This window comes from Echinops telfairi, unplaced genomic scaffold (assembly GCF_000313985.2).
Source record: "Echinops telfairi isolate 266 unplaced genomic scaffold, ASM31398v2 ScPeMD7_7467;HRSCAF=8505_1, whole genome shotgun sequence".
Taxonomy (NCBI): Eukaryota; Metazoa; Chordata; class Mammalia; order Afrosoricida; family Tenrecidae; genus Echinops; species Echinops telfairi.
The window spans coordinates 16,698,803-16,721,112 of record NW_022111368.1 but is presented as its reverse complement, the minus strand read 5'-3'; positions in this window follow the sequence as shown (position 1 = coordinate 16,721,112).

The following is a 22,310-nucleotide window of genomic DNA, read 5'->3' as shown; positions in this document are numbered from 1 at the left end:
GAGTAAGATCTTGTCAAGAGTCTAGGGTAGTAAACACTATGAGCCTGTCTGTTTTGTCCAGTGGGGTTGAGTTGAAATCAACTTGACCACATCTAACAGCCACATCGAAGACAGTGGAGGATTGGAGGATCCGAGTACAATTGGCCGGGGCCTTTTGAGGGGACTTTGAGGGACAAACACTCTGGATCCAAACACTGGACACAGAAAATAGAAAAGGTTAAAAGAGGGCATGGCATGAAATGGCTGTTTCTCCAAACACAATTATGAATGAAAATGGCCCCAAAGTTGAAGTTAATGGGACATAGAAGTTCCTTTTGCTTTTAAAAAAATGCCTTCAGATGCTCCATGGCTGAGTGGACTTCCTTCTCCATCTCCCTGCCTCAGTTGTCAGCCCTTCCAGCTAGGGTTGTCAGAAGAAGCCTTCCATTTATATCTGGCTTACAGATTTGAACAGAGTGGACTTACCCACTTCCACAACTGTGCGAGACATTTATTGAAATAAATCTCTTTCCATATACATACATATACTAGAATTACTGATTTTTGATTCTTTAGAGAACATAGTCTAATACATGTAGTAATTCCTTTATATTAAAATCACACCAAAAATATGACATTATGGTTTCTGAAAAATATCTATTTGCTAGTAAGATATTTATTTCATGTTCAGTTTTCTGTGTGCCTTGTAATTCTCATCCAGCTCAAAGTTCCCAAATAGTAAAAGATTAATTTTTATTAAATCAGATTAATTTCCAGCCTGCTTGGAGAAATTACCCTTTAGCTCGGGTAAGCTGTCTGAATAGGGGGAAAAATATTGAACTATGTCAGGTGATTTAAAATAATCTATTTCTAAAACTTCAGTAGTAAAAAAATCAGGAGTCGAGCAAATGAATGTAATACCTGAAAATCAGTTAGCATATATTGTATGACAGTTTGAATAGTAAGCCTATCGATTCATAGAAAAGTCTAGAATTATATTTAAACTCTCACTGAAGAACTGGTACTCTAACCTGTATTTAAGGAAAGTTCACAATACTCCAGTGTCTAGGAGCTTTTGTTTAGAGTATTCCAAATATTAGATGTTGCATTTGAAGTTACTTATTTCAGTCTTTGGTTAGGGGGAGGTGAAGAATGGTTAACAATCTTGGAAGCCAAAGTGTATCTCTAAATAAACTAGGGGGAAAACTTGTAGATTTCCCATTTGGTTTAAGTTTGGGGAATAACAATAATATATTTCTCAGAGAAAGTAGGAAATATTTTGGGAACTTCATTCTCCTCCTTTGGGGGGGGGTGTATTATTATGTTTACATTATTGTTTGTCACCAGTTTATGACCATCTGACTTCATAAATCCCTGAGGATAGCTGGTAAAGGACTATGTATAGGAAAGACAAGGCAAAACAACGGCATCTTGCGTGGAATCAGGAGAACACAGATAAAGTCGGGGTGTGTCAACCTGAGCCAGGTTACTTAAAACCTAACTCAGAACACGTCTGCTATTCTGCTTTAAAAAATGAATTGACTAATAGACCCCTAGTTATCCTTTAGACCTCAGGTGGAAAATGAGTGCGGACCCCAGCAAAGGGTATGCCATTGAAATAAGAACTAGATATTGAATTACCGGCTCTTAAATAACCCTAGGATCCCACATGAATTTTATTGGGAAAAAAATCATAGCAGTAACTTATGATTATTGGAAAATAGCCAATGTCCACTTAGGGAAAAGTTGCCAGAAAAGAACATAAATTATACTAAAGAAAAAGAAAAGGGAGTAAGAAAGTACTTCAAGGGGGGGATAACCATTTAGTCTTCCAGAAAATAATTGCAGTATGGGTACAGAACACTGTAAAAAAAAGATAATTCTGTTTGGCACCATAAAGGTTATTTCCTTCCTCACTCTTGGATTAGTGTTCAATGAACTGGAAGTCCTTAGATTTTCTTTTTCTGTCAAAAACCATAAAAATTTCAACAAGTAATGTCTCTGGTATGCAAGGGAGCTTCAAAAAGTTTATGGAAAAATGGTATTAAAAGATAATGAAATTTGTCCATGAAGTTGCCTACAATGTCTTGCGTTTTTGTTGTTGTTTTGTTTTTGCCAACCATACACTCTGTGGTAGTTATATAATCTGTTGTCAATTTGAGACTTAGAGTGAATGGGTGAAGTTTAGCCTGTCAATCAGATTTCAGTTTTATGAGCTCATTTGGAGGCACTAAGGAGATTAATAGATTGCTGGAGGAGGGACACATACTTGCTCACTCCCTTTGAGACATTGCTGTTGACAAGCCTTATGGAGAGAAGCTGAGAGAGCCAAAGCTCTTGGAGTTGGAGGAGCCCCATGAGACCCCTGCCAGAGCTGAGATGCATCTACTGTCACTGGATCCACAAGACTTTCCATCCCCTGGCCTGTGATCATCCTGCATTTGCATCATTGCATATGTTACGTGAGTCTGAAGAGGAATTTATAGATTGGAATTGGACATACGACCTAATATCAGATTTGTGGGCTTAATCTGGACTTGGCTGGGATGTTTTTGAAATATTCAATAGCTCTTGTATATAAAACTCTTTCTGATACACATATGAGTGTCTCTGGGTTTGTTTCTCTAGTCCCCCTAGACTAACACACTCTCTCTCTCTGATATTTTCTTTAACATGGTACATCCCTTTAAAAAAATCACAGCAACATGTAACATTATATGTGTAAAAATATGGTATTGATCATCAGGAATGGTTGATTTAAACTTATACCAAATAAATAACGTGTTTTGGTGACATGTATTTGGGTGACTTTGGTGAGAATGACTCTTTTTCTGAATATCTCCTGCTTGGACCAGCATTAGAAGCATTGGACCAGCTATGATTGGGCCAAGCTCATCAGCAGATGCCAGGAATCCCCCCACTCCCTGGATTCCTGATTGTCCTGAGTGTGGGAGTAGACTCAGAAAGTGACAATAAGACATTTCCAAGAATAATGAGATAAACAAATTCAAGGACATGCAGGTCATGGATTTATCTTTTTATTTGCATCCAATTAGTGAGTTTTAGGGTGACTTTCAAATCGCCTTTGTACTTTGAATATGAACTTTTGCTTCTAGAATATGAAGTAGGTGTTGATAGGATTTTAGATAGGTCATTGAGTCTATCTTCACCTTATAAAGATCTACTTTCCAAAGTAAAACTGCCTCGTAGGTATTCATAGACTTAATCTGTATTTAATCTCTAGCGATCATATTTCCAGGTCTTTTGTTCTACAGAGCCATTTGGTAGGCTTGAACCACCAACCTTGGGGTTCACAGGAAAATGCCTAACCATTTCTCTACCTGAGGTGAGTGAGAAGTGAATAAGAGGAAGCCATGTTCAAGGGCAGTTCAAAAAGTGCATGGAGAAACGGAATGAAAAGATAATGGAATTTTCCCCAGAAATATTTTGAAGCCTTCTTATATTTGGGGAATTGGTCATGCAATGTTTTTTAGAAGGTTCTTATTTGCCCTGGCCTATGCATGAGCAGACTGACTATCTGACGAAATCTCATCCAAAGATGGGGAGAATTACAGAAGGGTTCAGAGGTATTGAGAAGCTGACGCAAAGCCTCAATCGCAGGGGTGGCAAATCTATTTGCTTTTCTTATTACCTCTGCTCAAAGAGAATTTGGGCTTCTAATTATGCATGGCTGTTAAGTGCTGGCTTCAGAAGTGAAATTCCATCCTTACTACTTACTTAAATGTTTGGAAAATGCTCTCTAGCAGTGAACCATAAGATCTGGTTGAGAGTTTGGAGCCCTGCTTCCAGATTAGCCTAGGTATTGGGTTCACTCCCAAGTCAGCTGCTTCACGGAAGAAAGATGAGTCATTCTACCCTTGTAAAGATTTTCAGCTTAAGGAAACCCACAGGAACCGTTCTCTTATTTTCTATGGGGTTACACTTGACTCAATGTCAGTGAGTGCATATAGAATAGTATAGAATGGTGTGGTATGGTATAGTATAGTACAGTATAGTATAGAATGGTATGATATGGTATGGTATAGTGTAATGTAGTATAGTATAGTATAGAATAGTATAGAATAGCATAGTTCAGAACTTGTTTAAGGGTCATAAGGAAAACCTCATTCTTTTTTGTTCCCTTCCACATTTAAAAACTGATGACATGTGACACTCAAGAAGATGGTCATGCCTGAGGGAGGATCACTAGAACCTTTACCTGTTAATGGGTAATGTTTGTTCACCTAACAAAAGTATAATCAGACTGCATGCCTAGTACATTGGAAATCCTGGAGCCTGTTTGAAGTGGCTGAGTCTACCATTTCCTCACTCTTAGCTCAGCTCAAAGGGATTACGTTGACTTTAAAGATTAGAAAGTGACCTAAGTGAATTTAAAGGTTCATTCTATCATCTACAAGTTTTCTGAAACTTTTCTTTTATGTCTCAAGCTCCTTACTTTTAAAGTTGGAGTAATATTATGTTGTACATTATTTTAATAGTAATATTGGATACATCCCTACTTCTCTGTCAAGTTTGTCCTACTGTGGTTGTGGTGCCTTGGATCTTACTGTAGTGGTGATACAGGCTGATCTTGGGCTGCTAACTGCAAAATTGTTAGTTCAAACCCACCAGCTACTCCAAGGGAGAAAAAGATGAGCCTGTCTGATCCTACAAAGATTCACAGGCTCTGAAACACTACTCTGTCTTAGATGATCACTATGAGTCAGCATTGACTTGGAGGTCAGGGTCTGAGTTTGGAGATTTAAATGCTTGGTATCAGCTGTTTGTTAATACTGAATCATAAAATTCAACCAAATTCAAAGTGCATGACTAATTTATGTTTTGTTTGTTTTAATTTGTCATCGACATTTTCTTAACAAAATTAATCTGTGAAATGGTGTTCTAAAGCAAAATAATGTGAACCTTTGAAAATATGAGAAATGAGTATTAAAAACACTCCCTAAGTTAAAACTTCTCTTGGATTACTTTCCCAAGATTAGAAGCAATTTTATTTCATTTTGGGATGAAATATCCAAGTAGGTTTATTGAAGTATGAAAGCTTCTATTTTTAAATGTGCAGATCCAATTCTAGCATAAGTCACAGTTTACATGTGGCTATTTTTGAAACACGTATTTATATATATAAATGCACACCCTATTGAGCCCAGCAGAACAAAGAGAGTGAAACTAAAGAGACTCCAAACCATAGACATTTTTTGCCTGCTCACCATTAAAAACTATAAATTGCAGTTACTATAAGCAGCGATGGTTGGGGCAGCTCACTGTTTTTCAGAAGTTGCTGCTTACAGATGGAACTGAAATGCCTCAAATACAGATGGGACCCAATTCCAAGGCAAACCCAATCCCCACATCATAAGTGGCTCCTGACAGCAGCTGCAGAGTTGACAGAGCCCTTGTGGCTGGCTGGGGCAGCACTGGAAAGGGCCATCCCAGGCTGAATAAAACCTCCAGGTGTCTTTTCCCCCATATCAGCATCTAATACAAAAGCAAGTTCCATATGAATTGCTAAGAAACATCTAAGCCTATAAACAAAGCAACCAAAAACTAAAGTACAAACTCACTACCATCGGGTCAGTGCTGACTCATGGCCACACCACTCTGAGTTTCCAAGACGGTCACTGTTTATGGACTAGAAAGGCCAGTCTTTCTCCTAAGGAGCTGCTGGTGGTTTTGAACTGCCAATCATGCAGATTATAGTCCAATGTGTAACCACTACATCACCAGGGCTCCTCTAAGGCTAGACAGTGAAAAAACAGGAGCACTGTCCCCTATAATGCTTTTAAGATTCAGCCAATTTATAGCAATATTCTCAAGAATATATTCCCTATATCATCAGGTATTCCAAAATGTGAAGATAAAGTTCACAGCGGAAATCTATTCACTAGATGGCTTTCCAGATACATCAAGAGATAAAGGCCAAACTCTGTCTCCCTTAGACGAGGCATCCAAGCACAGATCAGCTATTCAGTTGTGATCACTATTTGGCTAAAACAGAATAAACCCAAACCAAGCACTTGCTATCCATCCCCACTCATGACAACCCCATGTGCACCAGTCGGATTGTGCTCCACAGGGTTTTCAATGGCTGAGTTTTTGAAAATCATTTGGAAGGCTTCTCTATCTTGGCACCTCCTGGAGGCTTCTCTTTTTAGGCACCTCCGGGTGAATCTGAAACACTGAAGTTTTGGAAAGCAGTCAGATGCGTTCACATTTGAATCACCCACTGACTATTTCAAGTGGGATAAAACAGGCAAAAAGTAAAATTAAATTTAGCTTGGCCACTCTCCCTGATTTTCAGGGGGATCTGATACAAAGCAAACTTTTGCTTACACTTCTTCACACTATCACTCTAAAGATGTGGCGGAGTGTGATCAGCATGAGCACGTGGGACAGTGGAGTGAAGGAAGAGGCCGGCGGCAGGCCTTCCCAAAGGGTTCCTAGCCATCCAGCACAGCTGGCCCCGATAACAAGCCGTATCCCTTCTCAGCTGTAGTTTCCTTTTCTCATGTGGATTCGTTTTTAGTTCTTTTGTGTGCTTGTATCTGTGTGGAATGGCAATAGGGGTAGTGGCATCACGATCTGTCTAACTTCAGCAGGGTAATGACCACGACCAGGCCAAAGATGATTCCCACGAGGGCAGGTCAGACATATCATTGTTTAACCAATTCTGACACCAGCTGTCCTTCCCAGGGTACTCTCTCCCTCTCTGCTGGGTTTGATAATTCATTGCAATCGCCTGACAGAATTCCCAGACCATATGCAGCATTATGGTATCTAGGAGGGAAATACTAGGTTATAATTCAGGATATGGTTATTTAATTAGATTGCCTTTTCTGCAGGCAGCAAACCCTTTCTGGGCCATCTTGGCCATGGCTTTGCTTGGACAAACGTTAAAAGGCTCTTTAGCTCTGTCCATATATGCCCAGAGATATCCGGTTCAACAAGCAAGCCTCTTGTCCAAAGGCACTCATCTCTCTGTGAGAATCCAACAATTGCCCTGAGCCATTCCATTCTGCCAGCAAGCCTCCTGTTAGAAAGCTTTCATCTCTCTTTCTCTGTGGGCAAGGACATAGAGCGTGGAGTCTTACGGTCTTCTCCTGGTTCTGGCCACATCCCACTCCTGTTGTCCACAGTTGGATAGCTCTCCCTGTCGCCGAGTCTGGAAGCTGGTCAGCAGTGTGACTTGAGGACCAAAGCAGGATGGACTCTGCTTTCAAATTACCTTGATGATAGTGAGTCCTCCCTCCCCGCCTCTGGCGTTGGCTCCTATTAAGTGAAGCAAGATGGAACAATTGACCTATATCCCGCCAGGGTTCAACACGCTCCTTACTTGTGTAGTCCCACCTCCATAAGACCTCCTTGAACATTATTTGCGTCGTTCCCTCTAATGACCTGGGGGAGTGACATGGCCATGCCTCGAAGTGTCATCTACCTGTACTGAGTGCACCACCGTCTTTACTTACTTACCCAAGTGCCAAATCCTCTTTGAAGATGGGAATCGTTGTAATCCTCATACTTCCCACTTTCCTCCAAATAATATGATTCTAAAGTCTATTCTCTCTATAGTTACACAATCAAGCTTTGTGTGATGGTAGAGGTTGAACAAATGACATATTAGGACTGAACACGGGCCTTAATTTGAGAATCGCTTATACCTAATGACACAACATTTGGGTTAAATGAATATGTTTTCAGTTGTATGGTGATTTTCTGGAAATTGTGATTAAAAAATAAACAATATACTGTTCAATCTCTATGCTTAAAGTCTTAGGAATAGATTTAAGAAAGTTCATTGTCATGTATCACCTAATTTCCAAAACTTGATAAAAGATATGAAAAACATAAAACTCAACCAATAATTGTGCATTTAAAATGAGATCTTTGTTCAACTCATATGTTATGTTTAAAATGAGACCACTGTTCGACTTTATATGTTATACTTAAAGCATATAAAAATATTTTAGGTTATTTACCTCTTAATTTCTTTCCAGAACATGATAACAATCTTTTCTAAGTACTGAGATAGCCCTAAATTTTGTAACTAATCATATGTTAAAACTAATAACCATTATTAAAAAACTTATTTTATATTAAACCTACTTTTTTATTTATTAAAATAAGTGACAATAAGCATAACGTTTATTTTTATTGTTATTAGCTTTAAGAACAATTATACCTGAGATACTTATTAAAAATGATAATTCCTATGGTTCTGATAACCAATGAAATTGAGAACTATTACCCTGTCTGGAATGCTCTATTCCTACAGAGAAATCTCTACTTTATAGGAAGAATCATCTTGAATTGTTAATTTAATGTTTATTTTACTGAGTTTTCACCTAACAACAAAGACAAAATTGCCTACTCATAAAGAGAGTGAAGCAGAAGCTACAGTATTCATGGAATCCTCTCATTATCCATGAAACATTATGGATTAATATTTCCCATGACTTTTAGTTGCTTTGTTTGTATACATGATGACTAACATATTGGATGATACATAAATTCCACGTAACATAATTTAATTCTTATAATTGACATTTTCCTTGGTACCTGTGGATGTCCTCACACCGTGGATGAGATTTCATTCCATCTGAAATATCTCCGCTGATTTTTTAGGTAGTCTAGTAGAAAGAAATGAAGAGCTCATCAAAAATTGATTCCATATATGAATCTAATTAATGTTAAGATCTCGGTTCATTTATGCCTCCCAACTATCCTTAGGTCTTTTGCTGCTAATGGATTTTGTCGCCAGCTCAATTGCCTTCCCAAAATACCATCATCCTTCCCCGTATTGACACCCCTAGACTTCTACTTAAGCTTTTTTTGAGCATTTAATAAACCCTTTTTCCTGTTTATGATCCTTGAGCAAAATTGTTCTTTTCAAGTAGCTGTGCATATAATCCATAGCCAATTTTTCGGTAGGCATTTATCACAATTTCAGTCATTTTACCCCTCGTTAATTTACTATTTTTCATTCTCGAGAGTCTGATGGCAGAAATCATATGTTCTAGTTCTTTGTCTCCCCCCACCCCCCAAAAAAGGCAATAGCACCTCACGCAGGGTGTACAAACACTACAGAGCAGAGGTTCTCAACCTGTGGGTCACAATCCCTTTGGGGTGGAACTACCCTTTCACAGGGGTCACCTAAGACCATGTTTCTGATGGTCTTAGCAACTGAGACCACGTACAGGTACGCCCACATACGGGGTCACCACAACCTGAGGAACTCTATCAAAGGGTCGCAGCATTGGACAGGCTGAGAATCACTGCTAAAGAGTGAAAAGACAACTCACTGTTTTCCCTCTGTGAAATGTGTTTCAAGTCTGGGAGACTAGAAACACTTAAATAGATTATGTATTTTTGGAAATCAATAGAGTTGTATGAACTAATAGAACATAAAGGCATGTTCTTGATTAATTTTATAATTAAAAATGTTCTGTTTCTTTATAAGGCCTGAACCATATGCTTTTATCTCATGTATATTTGGGGCACGTGCATGTATATTGGTGGTCCAGAAAAACAAATCCAGAGACACTAATGTATGTTTGAGAGAGCTGTATATCATAGAGCAATTGCATATTGAGAAAACATCCCAGCCCAGTCCAGACCAAATCCATAAGTCTGATATTAGTCCATATGCCCGATACTAGTGTATAAATTCCTCTTCAGGCTCATGAGCACATACCATAATGCTGAATGCAGGAAGATCACAGGCTGGTCGGTCAAAAATCTTGTGGATCCAGTGGCAGTGGAAGCATCTCAGTCTCTATGTGGCTCTTCAACAGGAAGGTGACGCAGAGAGTGTGACCCTCCCTCAGGAGGAAAGAGGAAGTTCCGATTATCCTCATGAAAAAGTCACACCCACCATGAGGCATCATCAGTCTGTGACCTGATTGACAGGCTAAGCTCTATCCCTTCATCCCTGTTTACCAAGTTGACATTAAATTGTGTAACTACCACAATATAGTACAGAATTACTCTTCAGGAAGAAATTCCTTTGTTTTATGTGATAATACCTGTCTTAGATGAATAAATAAACATTAAAACTAATTCACTCCCTAAAGGGGAGCGGCTGTCAGTACTTAGAGATCTGTCTTCAGTTCTACGGCATCAAGTGGCATATTTTTAATGATTTTTCACATCTGCTGTATGTTTTTTGTCCCCTATCACTGTGGTCCTTTTGTCCTTACAGATGGCCTTCATCTTATGATTTTCCTGATTGTCCTTGAATTTGATATTTCATTATATAGCTTCTATTATTGACACTTTGGCTCTTTCTCTAACTCCATTCACTATTTTGTCAAATGAGTTGCACTTAACATCAGGACTTGTGTCCAAGAATGAGTATTCTTAAAATTCCCCATGGTAGATCCTATGTTCTTATCTTAAAGACCCAATTATATAAGCCTAACTTCCATATATTATCCATATGTTTTCTAATTGGCTTATTTATATTAAAATTTTACTAGGGCTATGATATGAAATAACTTTAATTATGACAATAAATAGACTATCAAACAAACTCAAACTCACTGCCATCAAGGTAACTATGACTTACAGTGACCTATAGGACAGGCTGAAACTGTCCCTAAAGGTCTCTGGGCCTATAATTCTTTTCAAGAATAGAAAAGCTCATCAGGAACCGTAACACTTCTCAACAGGAGAAAACCTCATCTTTCTCCCATGGAAAGGATGGCCTTGTGATAAGCAGTCTGATGTGTAACCACTATGTCACTAGGACTCAAAAGAGTATCATTTAGATTATACTACAAAGGGAAAAATATACACACCACGAGAGCATTAATTCATCAAACCTAAGCTGTGGCTTCTCCTGCTATATGCAATTAGCCAAGGAGAAAGATCTCCAACCCTAGAAAAGTATGGTTGAGACATCGTAATACCACTCAACAGACAAGAAAAAAGACACGCACATAAATAAATAATATAGTGAGAATAGCATTCATAACTGAAAACACTACTACTATTGTTCACTGAAAAACAGAACAATGAGACAATTTTAGGCAAACTTGTAAGATAGGGATATGCTTATTTTATCTTTTTTAAAAATTTTAGCTGGATTCTTTGAACTTTAAGCCTTTGGAAAGCTAAAGCCAAGCATCCATAAAATTAATTGTGCGAGTGTGCAGGCATGTTTTGGGCACTATATCTAATCTATGCTTACGAGCTAGTTTCAGAGGCTCTTCTGAAATCCACTTTGATCTTGTTTGCGTGTGTCTTTTTAATGACCTTGTCCTTTCTTTATGAATGGTGGTCTTGATGTCTTCCCGCAGATCATCAGGTCTTCTATCATTAGTGTTCAGCGAGTCCAATCTGCTCTTGAAATAGCCTCGGGATTCAGGGGGCATGAGCCAAGGCCATCCTTTCACTCTTATGGATGTGATTTCATTTTCTTCAGTTGATCATCTGTTCCACAGTCCATGCCCAGTCTGGTTTTAGCTGACTTCTCCATCATTTCTTCCAACAGATGTGGTCCATTTTATTTCTGTGTATTCCATCTGGGGAAGTCCATGTGCATAGTCGCATTTTGTGTTGTTGTAAAAAGGTATTCACTATGAATAAGTGGTTGGTTTTTTCAACTTCTATCATGTGGTCTCCAGCTTCATTCCTATCACCAAGTACATATATTCCAACTAGTGTTCCTTCCTCTTTGTTTCCAACTTTTGCATTCCTATCACCAGTAACTATGCATCTTGATGGCATGTTTGATCAATTTCAAACTGAAATCTTTAGTAGAATTCTTCAATTTCATCATCACTAGCTAGAGCAAATGGAGGAAATTATGAAGTCAAGGAGCTAAATAGAAAATTGCAAAAAGCACCTGGGGAAGAGAAATACACATATTATAATGAATTGTGCAAGGACCTAGAATTGGAAAACCAAAAGTGAAGAATACATTCAGCATATCTGAAATGGAAAGAACTCAAAAAGCCAGAAGCCTCCAGTTGCAATTTTGGAAGATTCTATAAGCAAAATATTGAATGATACAGGGATCATCAAGAAAAGATGAAAAGAATACACAGAGTCATTGTATCAAAAAGCACTAGTCGACAGTCCATCATTTCAGGAAGTAGCATATGAGCAAGAACAAATGGTGCTGAAGGAAGCAACTCAAACTGCACTAAATGTGCATTAGCCACAAACATGGCTCCAGGATTTGATGGCATGCTCTTTGAAGTGTTTCAGAAAGCTGAAGAAGTACTGGAAGTACTCACTTATCTATGCCAGGAAATTTGGAAGAGCACTATTTGGCCAACAGATTTGGAAAGGTTCACATTTCTGTCCATTCCCAAGAAAGGTGACCCAACAGAATGTTCAAATCATAGAATGATATCATTCATATCACACAAGTAAAAGGTTGGTGAAAATCAACCAACATCAGTTGCAGCAGTACATTGTCAGGGCCGGATTCAGAAGGACGTATCAGATGGATCCTGGCTCAAAGTCGAGAATAGCAGTAAGATGTTTGCTTGTGTTTCATTTACTCTCTAAAGGCATTCAACTCTGTGGACCAGATTATATCGTGGATAACATTAAGAATGGGAATTCTGGAACATTGCGCTGTACTCATTCTGAACTTGTACATGGATCAAGTGGCATCTGGGCAAACACACAAGGGAGTTCTACAGGGTTTAAAATCAGGAAAGTTGTGCCTTAGAGTTTTATCCTCTCACCATACTTGGTCATTCTCTATGCTGAGTAAATCATCAAAGAAAATGGAACATATGTAGAAGGGTGGGGCATCAGGATTGGAGGAAGGTTATTAACAACCTGCGATGACACAACCTTGCATGCTAAAAGTGAAGAGGAAGTGGACCACTTGATGGGGAAGATCAAAAATTTCAGCCTTCTGTATGGATTACAACTCAATGAAAGGAAGTCCGAAATCCTCACAATTGGACCAATCGGTAACATAGTGATACATGAAGAAAAGGTTGAAATGGTCAAGGATTTTCGCTTACTTGGATCCACAATCAATGCTCATGGAAACAGTAGTGAAAAGATCAAAGGACATATTGCATGGGGTGAATCTACTGCACAAGAACTCTAGAGTTTTGACGAACAAAGATGTTACTTTGAAGACTCAGGTGTGCCTGCCCCAAGCCATGATATTATCCATTGCATCAGGTGCATGTGAAAGTTGGACAAGGAATAAGGAAGACCGACCATAGAGGAATTGGTGCATTTGCTTGGTAGTTCTAGAGAAGAATATTGAAAGTACCATCAACTGCTAAAAGGAAAAACAGATCTGTATTAGAAGAAGTAAGGCCAGAGTGCCCTTCAGAGGCAAGGACGGCGAGTCTTTGGCTTACAGACTTTGTACATATTCCAAGGAAAGACCAGTCCCTACAGACACACATCTTGTTTGGTAAAGTGGAGGGACAGCGAAGGAGGAGCAGGCTCTTCAGGAGATGGAGTGACGCAGTGGCTGCCTCAGTGGGCTCAGGCACAGGAACACAGGAGAGAATGGCACAGGACCGGTCAGTGTTTGTTCCATTGTGCACAGGGACACTGCTGGTAGGAACTGACTTGATGGCACCTAACATCAACAACAACATCCATTTATTGATCTCTATCTAAATTATAGTACAGTAGGTGATCAAATGCAGTATTAGAGCTTCAAAAATATTAAAAATTCCTCTTATCAATAACATTTCATCATCCTGGCTATCTTTGTGACTAATTTATCCAGTCAAATTAGTTGCTTCATGTTGCTGGATCAAAGAACTAACGTAGACATGCTGGGTGTTTACAGAAAAGTTGATGCTAGTCAAGGCAAAAGCTCTAAATGTGTTTAGTATGAAGTGAGATTTTCTTCCAAAGTGTCTGCATAAAAATGTAATACAGCTTTTATAAAATAAAAAAAATTACCAAAGTGTAAATTAACTTTCGTAAAGATTTTTTATTATCTACATACTTTTAAAGCTTATCTAAGCTAACTTTTTGAAATTTGACTCTTAACCAGAGCTTAAAGATTTAATCTTAGGTATGGAGTTTTCCAGCTACCAAAAGAAAAAAAAGAATAGAGAAGAAAACAACAAAACAAGAAATCCTTCATATCTTTATAAATTATTATGTTAATAAAAAATCTATTTCAATTGTTTTAAATCTATGAGCAGCTAGCTGTGGGTGGATACTTAGTGAATTAAACAAGGACAAATTGATCACATTTTTAAAATGAAGGAAGAATGAACAGTTCCCCTTTTTTTCCCCTGAATATACCCTACGTGTGACTTTCCAAACCAACAATAAACTCACTGTCATTGGGTCAATTGTGACTCATAGTGTCTCCTATAGGAGAAGGTATAACTATACCTCTACGTTTCAAAGATTGTACTCTTTATGGGTGTAGAGAGCTTCATCTTTCTCCTACAGAGTAGCTGCTGTTTTCAAACTGCTGACCTTTGGGTTGACTGGCCAACATGTAATCACTGAGCCATCAGGCCTCCAGATGTGACTCTGAAAATATTTTTTTCTCAAATTCAACATAATTAGAATGAAAGTTCTTTCCCTTTTTCTCCTCATTCTAATATGTCACTTTCACCACATTTTTTCAGATATTATAGACAATTGTTCATTAAATATTTTTCTCTTCTCTCCAACTCTTCTTTTCTCTTAAATGTCTCTCATAGGTCATGAGAGTACCTCTGGGAATGATCAAGATGATCCCTTGAAAAAAGGGATATAAATATTAAAACTGAAGATGTGTTTTTCTCTCTTATATTTTATTTATTTATTTCTGGTAATCAATCTATGTTGATTATGATTTTTAAGTTGATCATATTGAGGTAGTTAGTTTATTGTGCCAACCTGGCTGATAAACACATGTGGAATTAGTTGAAGGGTGGAGAGATAAATGGTTCAGCGGAGCTCGCCTTTCTTGTCTCTTTCTCTTTGATCATTGGACCAGTATGTGGCTGCCTTGCTTATTCTGTGCCTCAGTTTGCAAGCTACGCTACCTGTGGGACATCTAACCCATGGACTGTGCTGCTGTAATTTGAGGTTCCTTTAAGACCTGCTTCGCCACACCATTGGAATTTACATCTCTTGACCTGGGGATTGTTGGACCCTGTCATCTGCCTGACTGTTGGTGACCTGCCTTGCTCTTTGCTGCCTGTGCTTGGATAGCCTGAATTGCTCTACAGAGGGCTACCCAACTGCCCTCAAGACTTGAAGGTCTATCAGTGTCTTACAACTGTCTCACGGGAGTGAGTTGCACTTAGCCATTTGTACTGCTTTATAATTTAATTAACTGTTTATTTCTTATGTTATATATCTATATATCTGTATAAATATATATAAAAGTATTAGCATTCTCATTTTGTTTCTCTAAAGAACCCTGTCTAACACACACATATATCACATATGCTTTTCAACTATTTTATTACAATTTGTAGCTTGTATTTTTATTCTTCTAACAGTGTTTCTGAAAAGCTGAATCTTTTCATTTTAATCTATTATACTTTATGAATTATTCCTAATGGATTATGTTTTTGGTGATATTTTAGGAAAACTTTATTAAGGCAATGCAGCAAAGTTCTTCTACAATAATTTAATAGATTCTGGACTTATCTTTACTACTAAAGTACACCTTGTGCTAATTTGTATATTTCATATGAGGCATGCATTAATTTGGGGGGGTTGTTGTTGAAGGTTTCTCCATATATATATAAATATATATATATGTGTGATTTTAAGCACCAATAAATGGAAAGGCTTGTTTTTGCATTTTTGGTAAATTTCAATTATCTATGTTTATGTGAGCACTGTCTTTTAAGGACTTCTTAGTCTGCTTCATTGATCTATTTGTCAAGTGGTTCTGTAATTTTCATTCTTCACAATGTTACACATAATTATCATGATTTTCGCAGTCAAGTCCTTTGCATAGTCAGTGAAACCGAGATAAAAATTATTTCTAGTGTATTCCACTTGCAGGTGAGATCAATATGGCAATAGCAATGGCATCCCTCATTCAGCATCCTCTTCAAAATCCAATCTGAATTTCCTATATTTCCCTATTTATGTATTACTGCAATCACATATAAACTATCTTCAGCAATATTTAACTTGTGTATGTTATTAATGAAATTGATTGATAATCTCTATGTTCTCTTGTGTCACCTGGTTTTTTAATGGGCACACACATGGATAACTTACAGTCCCTTGGCTATGTAGCTGTTTTCCAAATTTCTTGGCATCAAAGTGTAGGTGCCTCCAGTGCTGAATTAGCATGTTGACACAGTTCAATTGGTATTCAGTCAATTCTTAGAATGCTTAAAAAAATTGTTTTGCTGCAAATGCTTTCAGAGCACATTTAAATTCTTTCTTCAATACCAGGGGTTGGCAAACTGACTCCAGAGACCTATGTCACTTTTTCATAACGTATATGTATCTCTGAAGTAAAATAAAAAAGTTTAAAGGATTATTCAGATAATTGTGATTCCATTTGTATTTAAAACTGCATGTATGGCTCTCTAATAATTTTTAAATGATTTTTGAGAGACAGGATTGGCTCTTCAGTCTCAAAAGTTTGATGACTCCTGTCCAATACCATAGGTTCTTGATCCTGAAATTGTCAACCAATTATATCAATACACTGATTGTGCATTTCTTTCATCTTCTTTATATGCTTTCTAATAGCCAAATCTTTTGCCTATAGAATTCCTCAATATTGCAAACTTTAGGCTGTAATTTTTTTTATTTAGTTCTTTCAGTTTGTTAAATACTGAATATGTTTTTCCCTTTTGGTTTTCTAACTACTGTTTTTGCAAGTTCCTTTATCGTATTTTACTCTGCTTCCTTGATAGGCTCTTTGAAATATTCTATTCAGGTTTTTTTCTTCCAGTTTCTTCTGGGGGTGGGTTGGGAGAGGGGGTGAAACACCTCATTGCCATTGAACAATTTCCACTCAGAGTAACCCTATCGGAGAGAACTTCCCTGCTGGCTCTCTGAGAATGTCAGTCTTGATGGGAGTAGACAACTTCCTCTTTTCCTTCACCCTCAGAGCAGATGGTAGGTTCAAACTGCTGACCTTTCAACCAAGGTTTAACTTTTTAACCTTTAAGCAGCCTAATACGTAACCTACTATGCCACCAGGTCTCCTCTAATTGTTTTCATGTCTCTGAATTCTATAGTAATTTTGTGTCTTAAGCAAATCTCATAAGACACACAGAGACATTGAGTTGCCTCTGAAATGCCTAGGTTTTATTCACTGTCATCAATACTTCTACATGTATAGGAGTATAGAGATGAAGGTTAAAATATAAAGCTTTTGTCCCCCCACTGCAGAGGCTCTTGGTGGAGAGACCTCACACAGGAGATATTCCTAAAGGAAAGAGTCACACCTTAGTCTAAGGGAATTCTGGCTATACTTCTTACAAGAGATTGTTGTTGTTCTTTTGGCAACCCATTGTACTTTCCATATTCATCATCAGCACTAACATTCATATGCAGCAGTTCATTCATATGCATAGGCGATTGAAAATACCATGGCTTGAGTCAGGCACTTCTTGGTCCTCAAAGGAACGTCCTTACTTTTCAAAAGTCTTGTGCAGCAAATTTGCTCAATGCAATGTGTTGTGTGTTGTCTTGACGGCCCCTTCATGAACACTGAGTGTACATCCAAGCGAGACAAAATCCTTGACAACTTCAATCATTTCACCTTTTATCCAGAGATTACCTATTTCTCCAATTATGAGGATTTTTGTTTTCTTTATATTAAGTTGTAATCTGTATTAAAGGTTAAAATTCTTGATCTTCATCATCTAGTGCTTCAAGTCCCCTTCACTGTCAGCTGGTAAGGTTGTGTCATCTACACATCACGGAATGTTATTAAGCCTTCCTCCAATCCTGGTGTTGAATTCTTCTTCATGAAATCCAGCTTCTTTGATTATTTGTTCAACATACAGACTGAATATAACCCTGTTTCACACCGTTTAAATTTTAAATCATGCAGCATTCTCTTTTTCTGTTTGCACAACTGTCTTTTGATCTATCTACAGGTTCTATCCAACCATCTGTATTTGGATGGATTAAACGCTCGGGTCTCAAACCAGTTCCATTTGTCTACGTATCTTTCATTGTACCAGTATCAAGCAGTTTTGACAATTATAGTTTTTTGCTGAGTTTTGAGATCGAAAAGTAAGAGGCCTGACTTCGTTTTTCTTCTTTAGCAGTGATTTGTTATCCTGGGGTCTTTCCTTTATGTACAAAGTTGGTGATTAATTTTCAGCCTCTTTAAAGAATGTCCTTGGGTTTTGATGGTGGATTATATCTTACATCATGAAGTAGTTTATTGTACCAACCTGGCCGATAAACACATGTGAGGTTAATTGAAGGGTGGAGGGATTAATGGCTCAGTAAGCCTCACCTTTCTAGTTCACGGGTCTCTTGCTAATGATAGTCAGACCAGGGTGCAGCTGTCTTAGCCAGTTCCCTGCTTAAGCTGGCAAGGCTCACTTACTGCGAGACATCCCTGAGGAGAAGAAGCCACATGGACCTACCTTGGTGCAGCCCTGGGTACTGGAGCACCCATGTGGAGACCCCTGACAGTGCTGAGATGCTTACACATTCACTGACTCGGATTTCCTCCCGCAGTTGGCATCATAGTGTGTATTTTGTGAGATGGAGGAGAACTTTGTGGATTGTTGTTGGACATATGGGCTATTGTTGGACTTGTGGGCATGGGCAGCACTGGGTTGGGATGTTTTCTTGATGTGTACTTACTCTTTATGTAAAACTCTTTCTTATACATGAGTTTCTGTGGATTTTTTTCTCTAACATACTCAGACTCACACACATCAGTTTTGGTAGTATTGACATTTCACAATGTTAAGTCTTCCTACCCATGAACATGGTATTCTTTCATTTATGTGGGTCTCTTTTAATAAGGTTTTATAGTTTTCTTTGTATACGTCTGTTTCTCTAATTAGATTTATTTCTAAGTATTTCATCATGCTTTCTATCATTGTGGAAGAATCTTTTTTATCCATGGTAATTTTCTTTGGGAATTTACTTTGATATTAATGTAGCCCACATCAGCTTTTATTGATTGGTGTTAATATGACATAACTTTTTCTATTATTTACTTTCAATCTATTTAAATCTTTACATTTAACATAGTTTTTTTTCTTGTCACTAGTATGAAATCTTGCTTTTTAAATCCAATCTGTCATATTCCAATCATTTAAAGCAACATAATCATTGATACTGTTCAATTAAAGTATATATTTTGTTTTGTTTATTTATTTCCTCCATTTCTTTTGTTATAACTCATTATTTCTATTTTATACCTTACAGGATTTTTCAGTGATTTTAGATGACTGTTTTTTATTTTATTCTCTTTTGCTCACTTAGCTTTGCTGTATTAGTTCAGTTATTACTTTAGTATTTTTAGTCTACATATATACTTTTAACTTACCATACTTTGTCTTTAAGTATGGTGGAAAAATGGTTAGGTGGAAAAAACATTTGTGTTTCACACCCACCAGCGTCTCAATGGAGAAAAGATCTTGCTCTTTCCTCCTATAAAGATTACTGCCTAGAATATCTGGTGGAGCTGTGGTGTGTCCTGTAAAGTTACCATGAATCAAAATTGATTTCATAGCTTACTCCAACAATACAGCACGTTACATATCATATAATTATATTAAAATAGTATTACGTGGTTTCTCCAAAGTCTTTAAACTATTTTTATCATATATTTTATTTATGAAAATGTTTGAAATCTAAAAATACATTTTTTCTTTAAAGTAAATTATGTGTTAAAATATTTAAATTTTAGATTTAAATATTATAAATTAAATACTAAGAATATTGTTTTCAGGTGCTACCCTTTCAGTTTTTGAGTCATAATAATCTTATGTCAATTTCACTTTGCTTTATATTCTTATAAATATTCTTGAGATTTGTTCTGGCACCAACAGCTTTGTAGATTCACACATGTGGTAGTCCACGTCCATAAAGATATGTCCCTCAGTCGCTCTGCGGAATGTCTCAACATTGTCCCATCTGGTTGCTATGAGGTGGAATTAATTCATCAGTTGCCTTTATTAGGTTACATAACAAACATTTACCTTAATTTTCATTTTATGTATAAAATGCAATGACATCAATTGCATTCATGTGTTGTGTGACAATCACCAATATCCGTTTCCAAATTTTCCATCACTCTTTACAGAATTCAATGCCCCTTAATAATGATTCTCCATCCTCCCTCACTCTCACTCCTCAAAATCAGTCATGAATATTGGTCTGTAAACAATTTCCTGTGTTAGATGTCTTATATAAGTAGAATCATACCATGTTTGTCATTATGAATCTGACTTATTTCACTTGGCAGAAATTTTCTAGGTTCATCCATGTCATATTGTTGTTAGATGTTGTTAGATGACTCTGAGTCATTTCTGACTCATGTAGATCCCATGTACAACAGAAGGAAACAGCATCCCATCCTCAATTGGTTTTATGTTTCAGCTCATTGTTGCAGCTACTGTGTGGATCTGTCTTTCAAAGTCCTTCCTCTATTTCATTGCCAATTTATTTTTCCAAACATGTCCTCCATGGATTAGTCTCTCTTGACAATGTCCAAAGTATACCCTTTATTTCTCCCACATATACCTCCGTCTTCAGTAGGCTTTCACTGGATCAATATTCTGCTAAATACTCAGGAGAATTCTTTGCAAGTCTCTGGGATACATCTTGTGTTCAGTTCTCTATTCTCCAGCTTCTGTTCTTCAAATTCCAATTACTTTACTCTTCCCAGACATTCAACTTGCATTTCCAACACAGGGAGTCTGTTGATTTCCACCTGGATTACTGTAGCTTATAAAATCTGTAGGCAGTAAATTTGTGCCTTGGTAAAACTTATCTCATTTGCTTATCATCTCTCAGGAAATCATTCTCATTTATCACCTGATGCCCAGTGTCTTGAAAACCATTGCTACATGTATTTCATCTCATATTTTGTTGCTGTTGTTGCTTCAGGCAGAGTGATAAATCCAGTCCATGTGTTATTTGAAGCAGAAGTACCTCGATGCAGGTATATTGCTGTTGTTTTGTTCCCTTGATTTGATTCTGATGTTTATTGACCCCAAGGTGACAAAGTAGAGCCGCCCCATAGAGTTTTCTAGCATGTAATCCTTATCTCAGCACAACACCAGGTTTTTCTCCCACAGAGCTACTGTGTGGGATCAAACCACAAACCTTTCAATCAGCAGCAGAGTACATAACCTAGAATCTGAACTAGGTAGAAAATGAATTATTTAAAATTTTACTCTGGAGCTGGGCTTGGGAAAGGATATTGCAAGGTTGAGTAACTTTTCCACCAGAATTGGAACTTAAGGTCTGCCCTCTTTCTACTTGTAAAAATTCTGATGATTTTAGAATGGAATATATAATTACAATAATTCATGTAGCACCTCATGAATTTAAGTTGAAGAGTTTCTTTGTCATAGCTGCTTACAACATAAGACTTATTTCTATTTCTTAATACAAAACTTGGTTTCTTATTAAAGTAATAGTGCAGGGGAGAATTTTGGTAAGGTTTTTGTCCTAGACATTTTGAACCAATCACTGTGAAGTAATTACTTAGGCTTCCCCTTGGGACTAGTGAAAGGAGATCTGGTGACAAAGTAGTTAAGCTCTCAATTGCTATTCATTGGCACTTTGAACCCACAGTCCATTCTGTGGGCTAAATGACGTCTCAGTCTGCTTTCATAAAAGATTGCCTCCACTGTGGGAAACACTGTGGGGAAGTTCTTTCTTCTATAGGGCCGCTTACTAGCAGTTGGGCTCAACTCAACAGCAATAGGTCCTTTTGGTTTGGGGAGTGGTAACAAATGTTAAGGTGTTTATCTGCTCACCAAAATGTTAGTAATTCCAGTTGACCCAAAAGTGGTGCAGAAGAAAGGTCTGTTATCCACAAATATTGTGTTTGTGGCCTTGAGCAATTGAGCCTGCTCAATAACCATTCCAAGTGGAACAGAGAAAGAAATAACCTGGTTTTATTGGGGTGCTAGCTACTAGAGCATCCTTCTATCTATCTGGCTGGCTGGTGGAGACCTCTATATCCCTAATTTCCTGTGTGATACATACATTTCTTTTTCCTCCCTAACAATAAAAAGCCATAGTAGAGTGATTACATGAAAGAAGAACTCTATAATCTATTGCTTTGACATTTATGTTCTAACTGATGAACTCTAATCAGTCATACATACTGGCCAACAAAGCTAGAGGGATCAATTTGATTCCTAGCAGGGTTCACACAGTAATTAACATACCAAACTCTT